The sequence below is a fragment of the Abrus precatorius genome, unplaced genomic scaffold (assembly GCF_003935025.1).
Source record: "Abrus precatorius isolate BTA unplaced genomic scaffold, Abrus_2018 Scaffold0, whole genome shotgun sequence".
NCBI classification, from domain to species: domain Eukaryota; kingdom Viridiplantae; phylum Streptophyta; class Magnoliopsida; order Fabales; family Fabaceae; genus Abrus; species Abrus precatorius.
This window is the reverse complement of record NW_020874290.1, coordinates 3854638-3865849: the sequence shown is the minus strand read 5'-3', so window position 1 is coordinate 3865849 and position 11212 is coordinate 3854638. Positions and strand designations below refer to the sequence as shown.

The following is an 11212-nucleotide window of genomic DNA, read 5'->3' as shown; positions in this document are numbered from 1 at the left end:
TTTTGAGCTCATGTGCGACGCATCCAACTTTGCACTTGGAGCTGTTTTAGCTCAGCGGGTTGGGAGACTTTCTCATGTTATAGCCTATACTTCTCGCACGTTGGATGCAGCTCAAGTTAATTACACCACTACTGAGAAAGAGCTTCTAGCTATTGTATTTGCCTTAGATAAATTTCGTTCATATTTGCTAGGCTCTAGGATTATTGTGTTTTCTGACCATGCAGCTTTGAAATTCTTGTTGAAGAAGTCCGATGCTAAACCTAGATTGATCAGGTGGATGCTTCTCCTTCAGGAGTTTGATGTTGAGATCAGAGATAGGAGTGGTGCAGAGAACTTGGTAGCAGACCACTTGAGTAGGATTGAGGGAGGGAATGTTGATCCCTTTCCTATTAGAGATGATTTTCCTGAGGAGCAGTTGATGCAGTTGCATGATATTACTCCTTGGTTTGCTGATATTGTGAATTACTTGGTTGCAGGTGTCTTTCCTCTAGATGCATCTAGAGCACAGATAGCCAAACTAAAAAGTGAGGCTAAATATTATGTTTGGGATGACCCTTATTTGTGGAGATTTTGCAGTGACCAGGTAATCCGCAGGTGCATTCCAGATCAGGAGATCCATTTTGTGCTTCAGTTTTGTCATAGTTCACCTGTGGGAGGACATTATGGATCATACAGGACAGCTAGGAAGGTGTTGGAGAGTGGGTTTTACTGGCCTACCATTTTCAGAGATGCACATCAGATCTCTAGCACCTGTGAGCAGTGTGAAAGAGCAGGGACGGCCATTACACACAGGCATGAGATGCCCCAGCAACTGATCATTTTCTGTGAGGTTTTTGATGTTTGGGGTATTGATTTTATGGGTCCATTCCCTGCATCTTTTGGTTACACATTCATTTTACTAGCTGTTGATTATGTTTCTAAATGGGTGGAGGCTAAGGCCACCAAAACTAATGATTCCAAAGTTGTTGTGGATTTTGTTAGATCCAACATTTTTTGCAGATTCGGTGTGCCTAAAGCCATTATCAGTGACAGGGGAAGCCACTTCTGCAATAGGAGCATGCAGGCTTTGCTTCATAAGTATGGGGTTGTGCATAGAGTGTCTACAGCTTATCATCCCCAAACTAATGGGCAGGCTGAGGTTTTTAACAGGGAAATCAAGCAAATTTTGCAGAAGATAGTCCACCCCAATAGAAAGGATTGGAGCAAGTTTTTGGAGGATGCTCTTTGGGCCCATAGGACGGCTTACCGGACACCGATTGGGATGTCCCCTTACAGGATTGTGTTTGGTAAAGCATGTCATCTGCCCGTTGAGATCGAGCATAGAGCATATTGGGCGGTTAGACATTGTAACTTAGAGTTTGAACAAGCAGGTATAGAAAGGAAGCTTCAATTACAACAACTTGAGGAGCTTCGCTTGGAGGCCTATGAGAGCTCGAAGATCTATAAAGAAAAAGTCAAACATTTTCATGATAGAAATATTTTGAGAAAGGAGTTCAAAGTGGGCCAACAAGTGCTTTTGTTCAATTCCCGCCTAAAACTTATAGCCGGTAAACTTAGATCTAGATGGGATGGTCCTTTTGTTATTACTAATGTGTTTTCCCATGGTGCAGTTGAGATAAAGAATGAAGTTACCGGTAGCATTTTCAAGGTCAATGGACATCAACTCAAGGAATTTCATCAAAGTCCAAAGTTGGAGGAGAAAAATGTAGAAAGCATAGCCCTAGAAGCACCAACCCTTGGACCTTGAGGGAGTTCTTTCCCCATTCTATATTCTTTGAAATTGTCTTTGTTGTGTTGCTGCATTGAGGGCAATGTGATTTTTAGTATGGGGGGAGTTGCATGCATACTGTGTTGCTATTTTCTGTTTTCATTTTTCTGGTTTGCTGTTCTGTTTTCATTTTTCATTTTCTGCTGTTTCTGTTTTGCTGTTTTCTATTTTCATTTTTTCTGCTGTGCTGATTTCTACAGATTTCGTTTTCTGCTGCAGTTTTTGTTTTCATTTTCTGCAGATTTCGTTTTTCTGCTACTGTTTATAATTCTATTTTCTGTTTTGGAGTACGAATTCTGTTTTGATGATGTTTTGTTGGAGTAGTTACACAAATTTTCATTCTTTCCTTTTAATTTCTAGATGTAGGAATTGTGAAAGTTGTTACACCATTTTTAGTTGATAGGTTGCAATACTTGATATGAGTCATTTTTACATTTTTAGTTGAGCAAGTTACTTGAAAAAGGATGAGTTTGATTCATTAATGATAGAATATGAACCTTGTGAGAATTTTGAGCATATTTTACTTCTTTCTTGTGTGATTTCACTCATGTTGCTAGATTACCTTTGGTTTTGCCTTGTATCTTTTTGAAGCTTCTTGTCACATGCATTATTGATATGATTTAGGCCTTCTTTCAAAATGTAGCCACTTTGCCAAATTGACTTACCTCGCATTAATTCCACTTGTTTACCCTCTTTGAGCCTTTATAACCCTTCCTTGACTTTAGCTCATTATGAACTATAAAAAATAAAAAAATAAAAAAATAAAATAAAAAATTAAATAACCATGATGTTCCATAACCTTAGGGATTAAAGGAGCTTTGGAATTGTTTTGGGAATGGGTCTTTAATAAGTGTGGGGGTACTTCTAGGGAATGCTTATTCTAAATTATGGATATTGATGTTGAGTTGTTTGGTATTAAGTGAAAAAAAAAAAAAATGTGTTGCAAGACATAGGATTTAGGAGATGTTTCAAGGGGTAATCCCTTTGCTTATTTGAACTTATTCCCCATTGCTCCTCTTTTCTCTTTGGTTGTTTAGCCTTAATATCTTTCTCACCTAACCTTTACCTTGGCCACATTACAAGCTAAATAAAAGTCCTTTTGATCTTTAATTGCATGTGTTTCAAGTTGTGGAAATTAGAAGCTTGTCAAAACTTAAGTGTGCTAGTTTTCATGTTGTGATTGAGTGTAAACACTAGCCAAAAATTTTTTTTTTAGAGTTAAGAGCTATATACTACCTTGTGAGGTTCTATCATTGTTGAATCTTTCTTTATTTTGACTTGTCTTCTTGCTTACTCTTAATGTCATTTGTGTCTCATAGATTGTTTGTTGCCTTGATTCTAGAAGTGTTTGTTCTCTTTCTTTATTCTTTGCATTGGAAATTCATTAGAAAGTTTCGAGAATTTTTGTAAGTTTTGCCCCGGAGTGCAAAGGATTAAGTGTGGGGGTATTTGATAGTCATATTTTAATACATCTTTCTCTCTATGTTTTCAATGTAATTGAGTCTTTTTAGTATATTATTTTGATGTGTTAGTTTAGATTTGTATTGGTAAGTCATTTAGGATTTAAATTTAAATCTTTCTTAATTCCCACCATAAATTCTTGTTTTGACACAGTTTCTTGAAAAGACCATATCTGAAGCTACACTACGTGGAATTTGACAAAATTGGTGTCCCTGGAAAGATAAGAGAGAGATCTACAACTTCTCTGTTGTGAGAAAAGCCCAGTTCGAAAATATTCAGGCCCAAAACTGCGTCACAATGTTGCGGTCCTGCAATGAATTTTTCAGAATTTGGTTTTATTGTTGACATTACTTAATTAGGGTTTTAGGAACCTCGTTAGGAAGCTGGGCCTTAATTAAGCCCAATTATTTTGTCTTTAAATAGGGTTTATGATTTCGCGTGGGGATCTTCTTCCCTCTTTTTTACCTTAATTTTCAGAATTTTAAATAAAAGCTTTCGTAAGGATTCCTCTCGTCTCCCTCTCTTTTATTTTCGGAAACTTCATCCCCTTCTCTAATTGGTCAAGCAACATGATTATGAAGCAAGGCTAATTCATCAACCGGTTCAAGGTTTCAAAAACTACATTGCATTCGAGTTTCAAAATAGGTTTTATCGAATTCCTCCTTTCCTTCCTTTTTTCTAATTAGGTTAATTACGTTTTTCATGATATGGAATTTTCGTTGCATCCTAAATAGAAAGAATAGGTTAATTTCAGATTTGAATTAATTGGATTAACCTAATTTAATCAATCAATTGTTCCAAATTTTATTAAAGCATTGGGTTTGCGATTGCGGTTCTTGTTTTGATGGAATTCATAATCTAGATTTAGATTTTAGGGTTGTTGATGTGCATTGAATTAGTGTGATTGGAAATTCGTTGGGATTATATTTGTGTGAACAATGAGAATTGCATTGTAGGGATTGAGATCTTGAATTGGTTGAATTTCATAATCCTTAATTTTCGTTTTTGTTATTTTGTCGTTTAAATTCAAAACAAATCCTCCCCCAATCTAATTTGAAATTGCATGATGGAATTAAAAATAAAATGCATTTTATGTCCTTCAGAGATGACCTAGGTTTGCTTCTTGTATTGAACAATTTTTTGAGAAAATCTAGCTTGTTTGATACCATTGCGACATGGTTATCATAGACCCAAGTTCCAGTTTTGGTCTCTTTTGGTCCCATTTTGCTTACCGACAAAGCAAGACGTCCGAAACTCGTCTGAGGCCACTGAAACTCCTTGAATATCACTCTAAGGACTCAAAGGAAGGCTTTCTCACCACCTTCTCCTCTTTTGGTACTTTCTGGCACCTTTGGACCCAAGTTCCAGTTTTGGTCTCTTTTATTTCTTTTTTGCTTTTCGGCAAAGGAAGATGTGCGAAACTCGTCTCAGGCCACTGAAACTCCTTGAATATCACTCCTAGGACTAAAAGGAAGGCTTTGTCACCACCTTCTCCCCTTCTGGCACTTTCTGGCGTATTTGGACCCAAGTTCCTGTTTTGGTCTCTTTTAGTCCCTTTTTGCTTACCGGCAAAGGAAGACGAGCGAAACTCGTCTCAGGCCGCTGAAACTCCTTAAATATCACTCCTAGGACTCAAAGGAAGGCTTTCGCACCACCTTCTCCCATTCTGGCACTTTCTGGAGCCTTTGGACCAAAGTTCCAGTTTTGGTCTCTTTTGGTCCCTTTCTGCTTACCGGCAAAGGTAGACGTGCAAAATTCGTCTCAGGCCACTGAAACTCCTTGAATATCACTCCTAGGACTAAAAGGAAGGCTTTCTCACCACCTTCTCCCCTTCTGGCACTTTCTGGCGCCTATGGACCCAAGTTCCTGTTTTGGTCTCTTTTGGTCCACTTTTGGTTACCGGCAAAGAAAGACGTGCAAAACTCGTCTCAGGCCACTGAAACTCCTTGAATATCACTCCAAGCACTCAAAGGAAGGCTTTCTCATTACATTCTCCCTTTCTGGCACTTTCTGGCGCCTTTGGACCCCACTTTCTATTTTGGTCTCTTTTGGTCCCTTTTTGCTTACCGGCAAAGTTAGACGTGCGAAAGTAGTCTCAGGCCACTGAGACTCCTTGAATATGACTCCTAGGACTAAAAGGAAGGCTTTCTCACCACCTTCTCCCCTTCTGGCACTTTCTGGCGTATTTGGACCCAAGTTCCTGTTTTGGTCTCTTTTGGTCCCCTTTTGCTTACCGGCAAAAGAAGGACGTGCGAAACTCATCTCAGGCCATTGAAACTCCTTAAATATCACTCCTAGGACTCAAAGGAAGGATTTCTCACAACCTTTTCCCCTTCTGGCCATTTCAGGAGCCTTTGGACCCAAGTTCAAGTTTTGGTCTCTTTTGATCCCTTTTTGCTTACCGGCAAAGGAAGACGAGCGAAACTCGTCTCAGGCCACTGAAACTCCTTGAATATCACTCCTAGGACTAAAAGGAAGGCTTTGTCACCACCTTCTCCCCTTCTGGCACTTTCTGGCGTATTTGGACCCAAGTTCCTGTTTTGGTCTCTTTTAGTCCCTTTTTGCTTACCGGCAAAGGAAGACGAGCGAAACTCGTCTCAGGCCGCTGAAACTCCTTAAATATCACTCCTAGGACTTAAAGGAAGGCTTTCGCACCACCTTCTCCCCTTCTGGCACTTTCTGGAGCCTTTGGACCAAAGTTCCAGTTTTGGTCTCTTTTGGTCGCTTTCTGCTTACCGGCAAAGGTAGACGTGCAAAATTCGTCTCAGGCCACTGAAACTCCTTGAATATCACTCCTAGGACTAAAAGGAAGGCTTTCTCACCACCTTCTCCCCTTCTGGCACTTTCTGGCGCCTATGGACCCAAGTTCCTGTTTTGGTCTCTTTTGGTCCCCTTTTGCTTACCGGCAAAAGAAGACGTGCGAAACTCGTCTCAGGCCACTGAAACTCCTTAAATATCACTCCTAGGACTCAAAGGAAGGCTTTCTCACAACCTTTTCCCCTTCTGGCCATTTCAGGAGCCTTTGGACCCAAGTTCAAGTTTTGGTCTCTTTTGATCCCTTTTTGCTTACCGGCAAAGGTAGACGTGCGAAAGTCGTCTCAGGCCACTGACACTCCTTGAATATCACTCCTAGGACTAAAAGGAAGGCTTTCTCACCACCTTCTCCCCTTCTGGCACTTTCTGGCGCCTATGGATCCAAGTTCCTGTCTTGGTCTCTTTTGGTCCCTTTTTGCTTACCGGCAAAGCAAGACTTGCGAAACTCGTCTCAGGCCACTGAAACTCCTTGAATATCACTCCTAGGACTCAAAGGAAAGCTTTCTCACTACCTTCTCCCCTTCTGGCACTTTCTGGCGCCGATGGACCTAAGTTCCTGTTTTGGTCTCTTTTGGTCCCCTTTTGTTTACCAGCAAAAGAAGGACGTGCGAAAGTCGTCTCAGGCCACTGAAACTCCTTGAATATCACTCCAAGGGCTCAAAGGAAGGCTTTCTCACCACCTTCTCCCCTTCTGGCTCTTTCTGGTGCCTTTGGACCCAAGTTCCTGTTTTGGTCTCTTTTGGTCCCCTTTTGGTTACTGGCAAAGAAAGATGTGCGAAACTTGTCTCAAGCACTTGAAACTCCTTGATAATCACTCCAAGGGCTCAAAGTAAGGCTTTCTCACCACCTTCTACCCTTTTGGGTCTTTCTGGTGCCTTTGGACCCAAGTTCCTGTTTTGGTCTCTTTTGGTCCCGTTTTGCTAATCGACAAAGGAAGACTTGCGAGACACGTCTGAGGCCATTGAAGCTCCCTGAATATCACTCCTACGACTCAAAGGAAGGCTTTCTCAATGCCTTCTCCATTTCTGGCACTTTCTAGCGCCTATGGACCCAAGTTCCTGTCTTGGTCTCTTTTGGTCCACTTTTGGTTACCGGCAAAGAAAGACGTGCAAAACTCGTCTCAGGCCACTGAAACTCCTTGAATATCACTCCAAGCACTCAAAGGAAGGCTTTCTCATTACATTCTCCCTTTCTGGCACTTTCTGGCGCCTATGGACCCAAGTTCCTGTTTTGGTCTCTTTCGGTCCCCTTTTGCTTACCGGCAAAAGAAGGACGTGCGAAACTCGTCTCAAGCCACTGAAACTCCTTAAATATCACTCCTAGGACTCAAATGAAGGCTTTCTCACAACCTTTTCCCCTTCTGGCCATTTCAGGAGCCTTTGGACCTAAGTTCAAGTTTTGGTCTCTTTTGATCCCTTTTTGCTTACCGGCAAAGGTAGACGTGCGAAAGTCGTCTCAGGCCACTGACACTCCTTGAATATCACTCCTAGGACTAAAAGGAAGGCTTTCTCACCACCTTCTCCCCTTCTGGCACTTTCTGGCGCCTTTGGACCTCAGTTCCTGTTTTGGTCTCCTTTGGTTCCCTTTTGCTTACAACATATGGAAGATGTGCGAAACTCGTCTCAGGCCACTGAAACTCCTTGAATATCACTTCTAGGACTAAAAGGAAGGCTTTCTCACCACCTTCTCCCCTTCTGGTACTTCCTGGCGCCTTTGGACCTATGTTCCAGTTTTGGTCTATTTTGGTCCCCTTTTGCTTACCGGCAAAGGAAGACGTGCGAAACTCGTCTCAGGCCACTGAAACTCCTTGAATATCACTCCAAGGACTCAAAGGAAGTCTTTCTCATCACCTTTTCCCCTTCCGCTACTTTCTGGCGCCTTTGGACCCAAGTTCCAGTTTGGCTCTCTTTTGGTCCCTTTTTGCTTACCGGCAAAGGAGGACGTACGAAAGTGTCTCAGGCCACTGAAAGTCCTTGAATATCTCTCCAAGGACTCAAAGGAAGGCTTTCTCACCACCTTCTTGTTGTCCGCAATCTAACACTAGCAAGTGCACTAGGATTGCAGCAAGTAATGAGTAAATTCAAGATACAAGTATTGTCTCCACAGGGAATTTAGGTTTCAAATACCGCTTCATAGAATTATAATGATGAATCCATATTTTGACTGATATTTTAGCATAATTCTAACACAAATGATAAGAAAAATATATAAAGAAAGCAGAAAAACTTACAAAAAGAGAAGGAATTGAATTTTGTTTACATATGTAGTTATTTTAGCAATTGTGAAATTTTTGCTTAGGAATTAAGTTTTTAATCTTGTTTTTGTAGGAATAAATTGAGCAAGGATCATATTCATGGAAGTTTGATGACAAGGAAGAGGAAAGAAGCAAGTTTGGACTCCAAAAACTCAAGAATAAGAAATTGCAGACTGGGTGTGATCACTATTGTCAGTGAAAGTGATCACTTCAGAGCTCAAAGAAGAAGTGAAGCCTGGGCGTTACCACTTTTATCTTCAAAAGTGATCGTTCCAGAGAGTCTTCAACTTGGCGAGCTGCGCGTAGTCACTTTTATCAGAAAGAGTGATAACGCGCAACTACCTTGGCTCTGCGTTGTCACTTTTATCATCAAGAGTGATAGTTCCAGAGAGCTCTCAATATCAGGAAAATGCGCGTGGCCACTATTTCTGGGAAAAGTGTTAACGCGCAACCAAAAATTCTCTGCGTAACTACTATTTCTCATAAAAGTGATGACGTGAAAATCTGGGAAATTCTATAAATACCAGAAACGATCCAAAAAAAAGAGGAATCTGTTCATTTTCAGTTTTTTTAGTTAGTTTCTGGTTAGAGGAAGTGAGAGAGAGGAGTGGGGATTCAGATCTTGGAGCTTCACGAAGAGGAATTGGAGTGGAGCAAGCTTCCATGGCGTTTCTGAGTTTCTTCTTCTCTTCTTCTCTTTCTTTTTCTTCTTCTGCTGCCATGGCTGTGTAATTCGTTCATAGTTAGGGATTGTAGATCTGAAATGAACATGTTGAATTGATTTGGATCTGGATTTCAAGCTTTGGAATAGATTGAGTGATTGATTCTGAACTTCACGTGTGAATTGAATGGAAATTTGATTAACTAAATTCAGAGGAACCTTTGTCAATGGAAATTGAATTTGTTCTTCAGATCTGAACCAATCACCGAGATTTTAGTTTTCTTAGGGATAAGGAACTTTGATCTTGCAATCTTTTGGTTTCTTACACTTAAAGCAACATTGAATTGAAATAGATCTAAGGAATTAGAATGGTTTAATTGAATGTTAGGTTCACTGAGTTAAGGAATTAACCTCTGAATAGTATAATGTGAAACTGATTGTCATTCTTTCCAATTGCTTGTTAATTCAGAACTTTATTGATTAAACATTGGAGTTTTGGTGAAGCAATTCCCTAGCTATGGTTTCTCCCTCTGTTATCACATAACTGTGTGTTCATTGTTCTATTTTCTGCAAGTTCATTTTACTTCTAATTGTTCTAGTTTGCTGTTATTACATGTTACCACTCTCCTTACAATTTCGAAAAGCTTGAATGGTTATAATTCTATGAAGTGATACTTGAATCTAAATTCCCTGTGGAGACGATATTTGGATCTTAAATTTACTCATCACTTGCTGCAATCCTAGTGCACTTGCTAGTGTTAGATTGCAAACAACAAGTTTTTGGCGCCGTTGCCGGGGAATTTTGCATTTCAATATCATTAGTAGTAGAAAAGTAACTAGATTGAGCATTTAATTTGTTGCTTTGCTTTCAAATTTCTTTCTGCATAAATTTACTGCACCTTGTGTAATATTCTGCATAATAATTCTGTCTGCTGCATAGAATTTTTACATCTTTGTTATCTGCATAATTTCAGTTTTCATTGTTCTTCATAGTTGTAATTGTCATTCTGCATATTTGTACATGATTTTACAATTCTGCAACTGCTAGATTTAAGTTTCTATATGCTTTTACTGATACATTTTACATGAATTCTGTTGTACATTTCTGAGTATCAATTGTAGTCTAATTTTGCTTCAAACTGATTTGTATATGCGTGGTAAAAACAAGGATAAATCAATTCTGGTCTTTGATCCTGACATAGACATAACTTTGAGAAGATTGAGAAAAGAGTCTAGAGTAGAAAAAGCCATAGGGAGTGATAGTGAGTTAGAAGCTGTCCATTCTCTAGAATCTCAGAGTAATTCTAGAGTGAAAGGAACATCTACACCCTTGAGACAACCAAATCCAACAATAGAAATGGCAGAACAGAACAGATTTAGAACATTAGGGGACTATGCTATTCCTAACATGCAAGGTTTTAACTCTTCTATAATTAGGCCAACTATTCAAGCCAACCATTTTGAGATTAAACCTGCCCTACTACATTTAGTCCAACAGGATCAGTTTGCTGGAGGAAATTCTGATGATCCTAACCTGCATATTTCAAATTTTCTGCAGCTATGTGACACCATAAGAATGAATGGAGTTAGTGAAGAAGCTATCAGATTAAGACTATTTCCTTTTTCTTTGAGAGATAGAGCAAAATGTTGGTTACAAGCTCAACCACAAGGAAGCATCACAACCTGGACAGAACTTGTGAATAAGTTTTTAACTAAGTACTTCCCTCCATCCAAAGCTGCTAAGTTGAGAGGAGAAATTACATCTTTTGTTCAGCAAGAAGGAGAATCATTGTATGAAGCATGGGAAAGATACAAAGAACTGCTTAGGAGGTGTCCACATCATTGTATTCCAGATTGGATGCAATTGGAGACTTTTTATAATGGGATGAATGCAGTAACAAGAACAATGGTTGATGCTGCTGCGGGAGGTTCATTAAATACAAAGTCCTTGGAAGAAGCTTAGAGGATTATTGACATGATGGCATCTTCAATGTATCAGAATTCAAACTCAAGGAATCAAGGAAGAAACTCTGGACATGAAGCTAAAGTTCTGGAAACTTTTCTTGCACAAAATCAGCTACAAAATCAAATGTTTTCAGAACAATTAGCTGCCTTAACACAACAAATCAACAACCTGCAAACAGGGACTATGCCTACCATTCAGCTAAGTTGTGATTTTTGTGGAGGAAACCATGCAAATGGTGCATGTGAGACATCCACAAGTGAACCACAAGAGCAAGTGAATTATATGAAT

The 11212-nt window shown here is 39.8% G+C and overlaps 1 non-coding gene across 1 annotated transcript; it reads right to left on the bottom strand.

Moving 5' to 3' along the window:
- Positions 1 to 10699: 10699 nt before the first annotated feature.
- LOC113853611 lies at positions 10700 to 10806 on the bottom strand. The gene has a single exon (XR_003502670.1). It is a non-coding gene; the product is annotated as a small nucleolar RNA R71 (small nucleolar RNA).
- Positions 10807 to 11212: the final 406 nt, after the last annotated feature.